The following is an 11450-nucleotide window of genomic DNA, read 5'->3' as shown; positions in this document are numbered from 1 at the left end:
ATATATATATATATATATATATAATTTTTGATATTAGGACAATATAGTTCATTTATGTAAGTGAGGATAGCACTAAAAAATGCTGGGTTGTTTCAACCCAAATTTGGGTAAAATATGGACAAACCCAGCTGTTGGGTTACATTTTTAAATTAAAAATGTTAACCCAACGGTTGGGTTCGTCCATATTTGACCCAAATTTGGGTTGAAACAACCCAGCATTTTTTATAGTGTAGAGTAAACTGTGACATAATTATACCCAAAAATACTGTATTTTTTTATACTAAAATACAGTGGACTACCAGTACAAATTTTTAAATGTTGGGACCAAAAATTATTCAGACACTTTGACCTGACCATGTTTTGCTTTAATTACTAATTCAAATTAAGCATTGCTTGGTTATTGGTTGACCTAAATTGGTATTATCTAATTGTGTACTTAAATTTAACAGCTGACAGCTATTCAATCTAATTCATTTGTGAGACAGTCCATAACCAGTGAAATATCAACTGATTTAATAACTCTGAGTTCTTGTCATATTTTTCCATTTTCTAAACTATAGAGAATAAACTGTGATAATTTGAGAAAAGTTGAAGGTATCTGAATAAAGTTTGGTTTGACTGTATATATACTGTATACACACGCACACACACACACACATATATTATATAAACACAAACTTTTGTCAGATATGATTAATCGCGATTAATCGATTTGACAACACTAGATACAATATGGTGTTACTCCCTAAAAAAGAAACTAATTACATTACTTAGTTACTTTTTATGGAAAGTAATGTGTGTGTTTTTTTTGTGTGTTTTTTTGTGTTTTTTTTGTTACTGATAAGTTCTTTTTTGCAAGTGTTCAACACAGTAATGCATTCAACAACACAGTCTATATAACACACACTGTAATTTTCTTTTTAAAAACACATTTAGAATAGTATCATATTTGAACACTTAAGAGTATTTCCTGACCATAGAGCTATGAATGCCATACAAAATAAATGTACCTAGGCCTACTGTACAAAACTTCTATTGAAAGTGGAAAGTAATGTGTTTTGCACAATTTGCACGAATGAGTACTACATTAGGACTACAATGTCTACATTATGGAGAAGAGAGAGTATTTTTAAAATGTTTCACCAAATTAATTAAACTGAAAAGTAATGTGCATTACTTTTTTTTTTAAAGTAACAAAAATTTGAATGTGTAAATTTATAAAGTAATGCGTTAATTTACTTGTTACATCAAAAACGTAATCGGATTACATAATGCACATTACTTGTAATGCATTACCCCAACACTGACTATCAATATATATAGGACAAGACAGCATATTATGTTCTCTGCTACCACAACACATGTGCTGGCATTGCTTTGCAGCTTGTCAAACTTGGTTTAGGCTAAACTTATCTGGACTTGATTAGCATGGGAAGGGTTTCTCTGAAAGCACACAAACAAAAGCATTAATCATTAAAGATCTATGTCGCCTCCATCTCAGTCGTCATGATAATCAATTGATTATGACCCTTTGCCACTTCTCTTACCGGCCTAATTTCGAGAAGTACACCCTACGTCCTTTAGAATGTGGCAAATTAATTACCCCGATGGAGTCTGGTGGCCCTGTCAAACCCCGTCTGGAACCACGCTCCGCTGCGGCGGCTGACAGCCTTTGCAATTCTAATGAGTGGTCATTCGTCAGCCTCTGACGGCTGGACAATCCACTCGATGTTTAAATCTGCTGATAATATCAAAAACATGCACTTGCCGTAATCCGCAAATTATTACTTAACTGTCGATCATATTAGTTTGAACGTAAACAAGATTTATATGGCTACTCTGCACAGTTTCCATGCATTTATACATTTAAAAAAAAATCTTCCACAGAGATTTTAAAGAGATTCTTCAAGTAGTTAACGGTTCATTTTAGAGCAATTCTAGTGGTTTTCTCTTTAGGACACAATGGTTTAATGCAATTGCTGCTGTTATTAATCGGTTTACATGTACTTGCATTGCACTACCATCAGTCTCGCTTGGAAGGTAATGATGACAAATGCATCGGCTTGTACAATATGAGACGTGTAAACCATGAGTTTGTTTTCTCATAGTCGTGTTTCAATCTCTCATGTTGGAGAGATTGATTAAGGAGTTTTGTTGTTGTTGAATTGGGGATAATTTTTGCAATGGGGATAATAATAGTTTCTGATTAGCATTGCAACTCAAGGAAGGCAAAGTAGAGAATGGAATAATGTGGTTGACTGTAGCCTTAAAGTGCCCCTATTATGCTATTTTAAAGGCTCACAATGTTTGTTTTGAAGGTCTCCTACAACAGGTTAACATGCATCAAAAGTCAAAAACAGTTTAATTTTCTCATAATATACATTGCATGTTACCACGTTTCAATGAGTCTCAAACGACTTGATGGATGAATCAGTCTATCTAAATCCCTCCTTTCCGAGAGGCTGCTCTGCTCTGATTGGCCAGACAGCTCAGTCTGTGGTGATTGGTCTACCACTTACAGCGAGTATCGGAAGCTTACGCTCATTACCATAACTGAACTTCAACTCCATCCAGAGGCTTCCTAAAACTCAGCGATTGAACACACGATGACGTCGATTTCACCATATCAATCCGAGCGGAGTCCGATGCTGAAACATTGGAAGAACTATTCATTCAACCCGAACCTCCATCGCAAGCACGACTTGAGCAGGACGTTTCTCAGTGATACACTACTCAGTTTGAAGCACATTATGAGATGTTGTAACTGTAATGCCTCACCATCAGCATTAACAAGTGTGTCCATCAACAAACCGATGTGTATATTTCTATTTTATTGGGGTGAACATGCGGTGAAAAAGGTGTGGTGAAAAGTGCTAAATTATTCATTGGCAACAAGACTCAGAGAGTAGTTATTCTGCTAAAACCTTTATCTTTAAAATATTTTGGTCAGTTTTTCCAATTGAAGGATATCTTTCCAAAGAAGGCAGTCCCCTTCATTAAAGCTGGAGAGAAACCCCGGGCATGCCCAGAATTAACAACAGGCCTCCTCCATAAAGCCTCAGACTGGCAGAAAACAGCCGAGGTTCCCTCAGAACATTGCAACAACAAGGCTCCGCCCAGACATGATAGTTACCTCCGAGGTTTCAAAAAATCGAATCATGCTGGAACTCACGGTGCCTTGGGAAGAACGTATTGAGGAAGCCAATGAGAGGAAACGCGCTAAGTACCAGGAGCTGGTTGAGGAGTGCAGGGAGAGAGGCTGGAAAACCTTCTATGAGTCGGCTGTAGAGGCTTTGCGGGACGTTCACTTTGCAAGATCCTCAGTCGTTTGGGCGTTACAGGCCAAGAAAAGGGCCATTCAATCCACAAGCGAAACCGCAGAGAAGGCCACAAGGTGCTTTGGATTAAGAGGGCTGATCCGTGGACTGCTATTGGGACGCAAGTCAGAGTTTGATCAACCCCAGCTGGGTCACCTGGATGAGGGTGTATGATGTTGTGAGACCCGGAACACCCAATGATCCCAGGATACATCACTGCGTCCCAGTGCATCCATGAGATGTTTCTGCATAGTTAATATATATATATGGGGAATATTGCAGTAATTTGGGTTTTCATACAATGTAAGCCATAATCATCAAAATTATAACAAATAAAGGCTTGAAATATCTCACATTGCATGTAATGAGTCAATATAATATATTCGTTTCACCTTTTAAGTTGAATTACTGAAATAAATGAACTTTTGCACGATATTCAAATTTTTCGAGTTTCACCTGTATTTATATAATTATATATATATATATAAAAAAAAAAAAAAAATTTGCATCTCTTTTTAAATGTGGCCTTCTATAATTGTGGTACTAAACACTTTTGTTTGGCCATGTATACCTTTTTTTTTACCAGGTCTCTGTTCAATCTCTTTATCCATCAACAGTTCCTGTTTGCCTGACTAATGTTGAATACCCCTGTTTTAAGATCTTACAAGGTTACTGCCATCGTATTTTCTTCGCCAACATTAGGCAAAGCTACATAGGTAAACATTTCCCCCAGAGAATCAAACCCATGACCTTGATGTTGCTAGCACCATTCTGTAACAGTTGAGCTTCACTTCACTCAAAGAATAGCAGTTTCAATTGAATGGCTCCCCTCCACCGAACCGTTCCAAGCCGGAATCGTGCAAGTATTCAAGCCAAACATTAAATACATTTAAAGGCAAGTTAATTTGAGAGTGAGACAGGCCGGCACAAATCCGAAACAATGAGTCTGAAGGAAACTGTGCAGATGCAGGGCCACCTAATCAAATTGCTTTCATTAAGTCTGTTGAAATGACAGAAGCTTTTACTTCACTTCTATTGGATTACCAGGAATGCAGCTCTCTTATGACAATCTGCATTATCCAAACAATTTCTCTCCTCCTCCTTTACTCTTTTGCCTCACCCCCCCCCCCCTCTCTCTCTCTCTCGTGAGCTCCATCTCTCCCTCGCTTTGCAGATGGGATGAGCCTGGGAGGAAGGCAGAGTGCTTTGCCAGTTGTGTGTGAGAGAGGGCAGGAATTCCAACCGTGCGCAAACTATTCCGAGAGCGCGGGGAATAATACATCGCGGATGCGTTTTCAAGCTCTGCTTTGAAGACACCTGCTGATAGAGGTAAGCCAGACGAGAGGAACTTCATCTATGTCTCTGCATGCGGGTTAGTGTGTATGTCACATGGCGTGTGGATGGAAGTCAGTCACAGTGCTCTCACATTAGTCTTACATTACTGTTGAGTGCAGTTTAGAGTGTATATTATGTGCTATTCAATATCATTCATACAGTGCGTAATCTGGCAGTTTTTTGATTGGTACATATCAACTTTCACAGTTGGACTTTATGTAAATCCATTGTCAGTCTCTGTATTGATTGGGACACAGCTTGAATTCCTATGAAGGCAAAGCATCTTGACGGATCTGGTGTGTTAAAGAACCAAATGTTTTCTTGAATTTCAGAGTCTCGGCCAGATTCTGCACACCTCTGTGGTTATACTAAGACATTTGCTAGTTTTTTCTTTTTTTTTTCTTCTTCTTTCTTTATAAAACTCTCGCATAGGGCCAATAATTGCAAAGGTTCCAGAATTACAGTACTTTTATGCTTTATTTGTCCCTTTTAAGGGAAATTTGTTTTGGGCAATACAGATGAAGCTGCACAACAAGATTCCCACACCAATAACAATCACACAGTCGTTTTCGCTAGAGTTTAACAGCCAAAGGAACAACATCATTTTTACAGTGGTTGTATCTAAACCTTGGGGGTACAAAAACGTCGACCAGATGGAAGTGGTTCGAATTCTGGATTGAGCGCATGAGAAGGGTCCAGAGTCATTTTCCTTGTCTGTTTAAAAGTAATTTAGTTGAATATAGACTGTAAACCCCCCAGACCAACCACCTTCATTGCCGTACGCACCCAACGGTTCAGCTGAGATTTAAGGGTAAATGTCAGATTACCAAACCAGATGGAACACAGTAAGATGGATTCAAGAAGGCATGATAAAACAGCAACATGACCCTCTGAGCAACTCCAAAAAGTATGAGCCTCTGTAAAAAGTTAAGTTAAAAGAAAATGTCAACAGATTATCCACATGCACCTCCCAATGAAAGTTAATTATTAATAAGTAAACATAAGAAGCAACCTGTCTAATGGGCTCATCGTTGATCATGATAGGAGGTTTTCTACAGTCATTTCCTCTGTTTTTCTAACGTTAATTACAAGACTGTGTTCTTTACTCCATGTAACAAATTATGCAATCTGCAGTATAATTTTTAATGTCCTTATCCTTATACAGAAGACCAAGAATGGCATGTATCATATGAAAATTTGACAACAGTATTCAAAGGACTCCTATTACTTATTGGTACAGTGTAAATAAGAGAGGACCTACACTCAGAAAGAGTGTGCTTGACTCTAACTTGTTGAGTCCTACCAGTAAGAAATGCATGGAACCATTTGATGCCAGATGGATTGACAACAAAACATTTAGTTTGGAGAGCATACGGTGTGGCTGCGCGGTATTAAAAGCAGAGCTCAGATCAAGAGAAACATGCATGAGTTTGTTGCTTGGAGACACGCAAGCCTTGTCGATTTAGCTTCTTTTGGAACTATTTTCATTGGTGGAGGGAGAAAAAACGGTTGCTGATACTCACTCTCACTGATATTGCTTAAATGGCTTGTCTGGCTTCTGATCTGGCTTCAATATAGTTATGACACAAAACATCTGTTCACCATATGCAATAATTCATAATGTGTTTATAGTGTATTTTTTGCATGGTGTCATTTTCTTATGTCAGAGACTCTTCCAGTGGAAGGAGACCTCTTGATTAATTTGCTTAAAATAACATTTAAAATCATTTAAATTATGTAACAGGTTTTAAAGGTTAATGATTATTAATCATATTTATTATTTAATGTTTTTAGTTCTTTATTTTATATAGGCTCATTTATATATTGGCTTGTTTTTTAAAAATATCTATTTTTAATGTGATGGGTTTATTCAGATATTAGTGATGAATGCATTTTATTTTATTATGTAAATGTATAATTATAATTATTAATATAATATTAACTTATTTTTTTAAATGTATCTTTTTCATCACGAATATCCCAGATATTAGTGATAAATGAGTTTTATTATATTATAGGATTATTGATATAATATTTGCTTATTTCTTTTAATGTATCTCTTTTTAAATGTGATGATTGATGAATTTGATTTGATTATTTAGGTTAATTTATATAATATTATCTTATTTTTGTATGCATCTCTTTTTAAATGTGAGCTTATTCAACATCCCGTATATTAGTAATGAATGCAGTTTGCATGAATGCATTTTGGTTTTGTTCTGTTTTTTTTTTATTTGTAGTTTTATTTATATAATATTAGCTTATTTTTAATGAATCCCTTATTAAATGTGGGCTTATTCATCATCCCATATATTAGTGATGAATACATTTTATTTTATTTTACTTCATTTTATTCTTTTTGCTTTTGTTTTGTACATTTATTTATGACATTTTCTCATTTTTACATGTATCTCTTTTTAAATGTGGGCTCATTTAACGTCCCAGTGATGAATGCATTTTTTTTTTTTTAGGTTTATTTAGTATATATTCATACTGATACCTTTTATAGTTTACTGCCTTTAAGACAACTTTGTTTTAGATGCTTTTAATGCCTGACTTACAAGGCAAAAAAATAAATAATCTAATACCAAAAGAGACATTTCCATCAGGGCCTAATGCAAGAACACCTTAATTTAAGCTTGGGGAAAATGTTTTAAAACTCATAATAAATGTTCACAGCATGTCAAGCTTACAGCAGAGGAGAATTTAATTGGTTTGTGTCAACATCACCATTGAGGATCTCCTCTCCGCTGAGTGAGGCTCCTAACGGGTTTTGTGATTTGGCAGAGGCCTGCCACGCTCAGGGGAGTTTGCTGAAATGTTTGCCGAAATCCACGGTGGCACACTTGCCCTCCAAGACCTCGACTGTGTTTTATTTTTATTTTTTTCGTCTTGGCACTCCGAGGCTCCCACATAATTACATTCTGACAGGCCGATGGACAGCACGTCTTCTGCGTCCACACCTCCGCAGCGTGAACCGATCCAACAGCGTTCAGAACCACGGACAGCTCCTTAAACATATCCTGACGTGACAAGATAAAAGCCGTGTAATTGTGGATGCCTGTAAGGCTGTCGTTATGCAGAGCAGCCCATTCGATGGCTAATCTCAAACAGGTTGTTGTGTTTGAGAGCCGTGGCGCATGTTGATCTAGCAGACAGAAGGAGGAGGAGGAGGAGGAGGAGGAGGAGGAGAGGGGAGAGGATGACAGGAATCCAGGCGCCTGGCTGTAGCCGTCCCACTCTTCACCAATCTGTCTCTCCTGGGCCTGTGTCCAGCACTGCCCCGGACCTCTGAGCAAGAGTCATTGACCACCGCCATCCACGCTGAACTCCAGCCCGACGTGGAAGTAGATATTGATCAGGGGAATTAGTCTTCTCTGTGGCGCCTACTTCTGTCAGTGTAGATGCAGGTTTGAAACTGAAAGGTTCTTGTGATATCGACTAGGGTAGAGTTTTAAAGGGTCAGTTCACTGAAAAGTTTACATTCTTATTCGAATCGAGTCACATTTGTTTGTGTAGCACTTTTCACTCTCGTTTCAAAGGGAAATCATAATGTTAATGTGTGTTATATCTTGTAGTTATTTAGCAGATAAGAGCTGGGCAATAATATTGTTTACATTTTAAAACAATGTAATCAGGCAGTTGAGATATGTTAAATTTTATATATCGCTCTATGCAAGTATACTGTCAGGGTTCTGCCCTTTTCTGTTCCTGTCCTCCATCCTGATCCACCCTGGCTGCTGTTTTCAAGACCAGGCAGTGTGACTGATACAGTTTCCGGTTCCTCAAGCTACTGCCTGATCTCCAGCCATTATCTGGTGCTTCTCCATCTCCTCCATTCTCCTGCATAGCCTTGCCCGGGTCGGATCTCATCTGTCTTCCCTTTCTCCTGTTGACTGCCCTGTCCTACTGTTTGGATCATCCTCACTCTTAACCATCCCTATTGTGCCTTGTCTTGTCAATAAAAGTCCTTCCCTTGGTCATTCTGCATCTGGGTCTTCTTTCTCCATATGACTGCTGTGACAAAACCTGACAGTATCCTGTACTTATGCAGATAAAGACACACATCCATAGCTGGACGATAGGCTATAATGTGCTTACATTTTGGGAAAAAAATCAGTCATGTTGAGATTTGCTATCTAGTATATTGCTTTATGTGAGTATACTGAATGTATGCAAGTCAAAATGAGGCCAACTCTTTCCAACTTTATAAATATTTACCTTTTTTTAGCATTTAAGATAGATAAGAATGGATACACGTGTTGTTATATAGGCCTATTTGTTATTCGTTATTAATTGTATTAATTAGAGGTATTCATTTATTGTGGACATACTGATAATTATGAAATGTGTGTGGTTTTGTTATTTTTAATCACTTTGGTGTAGTCATGACAAGCTAATTACTATTTGGTGATCTGTGTTAGAAATATGCTGGTCTTTATTTTTCATGCAGTTACTGTACAATGAAAGAGATTAAAAAAAAAGCATCATTAATCAGTGCTGGTCAACTTTTTTTTTATACTGAATACTCTGATTGGCTGGAGGGAGTGAAATAATACAGGTAGTTCCAAGTCAGTTCTATCACCGTTCTGTATTAATGCGCTGCTTTGATGGCGCACACGCGCGTAGGCCTACATCACTGCACACAGAGTTCGGACTCGATCGTGATACGCACACACACAGAAACAGGAAGACAGAAACTTGTTGTCGACGCTGCCCCGCAACTTTTATTAAGAATCGCTACATTATATAACTTTCAGTTTCAGCGGGGGACAGACGTTGCTAGTAGAAAGAGGCTGCACTGTGCACAGACACAGGTAATTCTCTCTCTCTCTCTCTCTCTCTCTCTCTCTCTCTCTCTCTCTCTCTCTCTCTCTCTCTCTCTCTCTCTCTCTTAATAGGCAAATTAATTCCAATACATTTTATAATATAATCATAAATGTAGCTTTACCGCACTACTTTATCTCTGTCAGTAGAGACAGAGGAGTGGTAGCTGAGAAGACAAACTACCGTCATTGTAACATGTCCAGTCTAATTGATGTTAGATTGATGTTGACGCTTATAAGCGCTGCAAACATCATTGACAGCTTTAAAGGATTAGTTCACTTTCAAAAAATATTTTTTCTTGATAATTTACTCACCCCGATGTCATCCAAGATGTCCATGTCTTTCTTTCTTCAGTCGAAAAGAAATGTAGGTTTTTGAGGAAACCATTCCAGGATTTTTCTACACTAGTGGACTATAATGGCAACCATTATCCCATTCCCATCCTATTCAAAGGTTCCGTCTCAAAGTCTCTACACGATCCCAGTCTAGAAATAAGGGTCTTCGTGAAACGATCGCTAGGCTATATACTTTTTAACGCAATTGCTCGTCTTGTGCTGGTCTGCGATGCTCCACGTATTACGTCACATCACGTTGGAAAGATCACGAAAAATAAATAAAAATACAAATAAATTAAAACAAAGATGTCGGATGATTTTGAATTTGGAGGAGAAAATGAGATGGATTTTTTCCATAGACAGTTTCAGAGTGTTTTTTGCCCTTCCCTACTTTTTTGAACCGGAGTACAAAGACAAATAACTTGGATAAATGACGTGAACCAACTATCCAACGTGCGTGGGCGTGGCAGCCCAGCACAAGATGAACAATTGTGGTTAAAAAGTATATAATTATATATTTTTTTAGAAAATGGCTGTTCATTTCACTAGATAAGACCTTTATTTCTCGAATGGGATCATGTAGAGACTTTGAAGCTGCATTGAGACGGACATTTTAACCTTCTTTTGAATATTGGGATAGATGGTTGCCATTGAAGTCCATTCTGTGTAGAAAAAGCCTGGAATGTTTTCCTAAAAAAACAAAATTTATTTTCGACTGAAGAAAGAAAGACATGGACATCTTGGATGACATCAGGGTGAGGACATTATCGGCAACATTTTTTTTGAAAGTGAACTAATCCTTTAACTTGTCAATGATAGCAAATGACCATGGTATAGGGATAATCCACGGCTGTGCATTAAACGCTTTTGCTCTTTGCCTCGATCGTGGATTAAAACCGTTGAATGTAGCCTATTCTGCTATAGTGGATTACTCCTAGGCCTACTTATTGACAATTGAAAAAAAAAAAATCTCAAATTAAAAAAAAATAATACTTAAAATAATTAGCCTATTTATTATTTTTTAATACACTTTTAAGAGCAAAAAAAGGACAGAAAAATGCCATAAGTATCACAATATCACTTTGTTCTGTTTATTTCCATATCCTGACCAGCCCTAATATTGAATTAGACAATGGTCAATCGAACCCATTACCCGGGTCTGTTAAATATTTTTTCAACAGTCTCTGACAAATGTGCAAGGCTTTTTGTTTTTCTTTTTTCTTTCTTTTTCCTTTTTATTTATTTATTTATGCTCTAGCAAATTTTACAGGACACCTAGCAGTGTGAATCTGATCTATACAAGCCATAATTCTTGGTAATGATGTCACAGTCATGCGCAATTTGCAGTCAGCCATGAATGATTAATTCTGTGACTGAAACTGTCCAGTTATTAGAGGTTATAGAGATAAAATATTCAGTATTACGCTGGTCACGTGATCTCAACATAGCGGCTCCCATGAGACAGACTGCTTTATATAAAATGCAGAAACTTTTATTAAACCACTAAAATATATACTGTATTTAGACAGTCTTTTTAGCCCTATTTTTAAAAGTAGGCCTACTATTATTTTTTATAATATTAATGGTGTTACAATACGTCTAATGCGCATTCTGTCTATACATTCTAACTGTAAAA

Source organism: Phoxinus phoxinus (assembly GCF_949152265.1).
Source record: "Phoxinus phoxinus genome assembly, chromosome: 4".
Lineage (NCBI taxonomy): Eukaryota > Metazoa > Chordata > Actinopteri > Cypriniformes > Leuciscidae > Phoxinus > Phoxinus phoxinus.
This window is presented reverse-complemented; position numbering follows the sequence as displayed.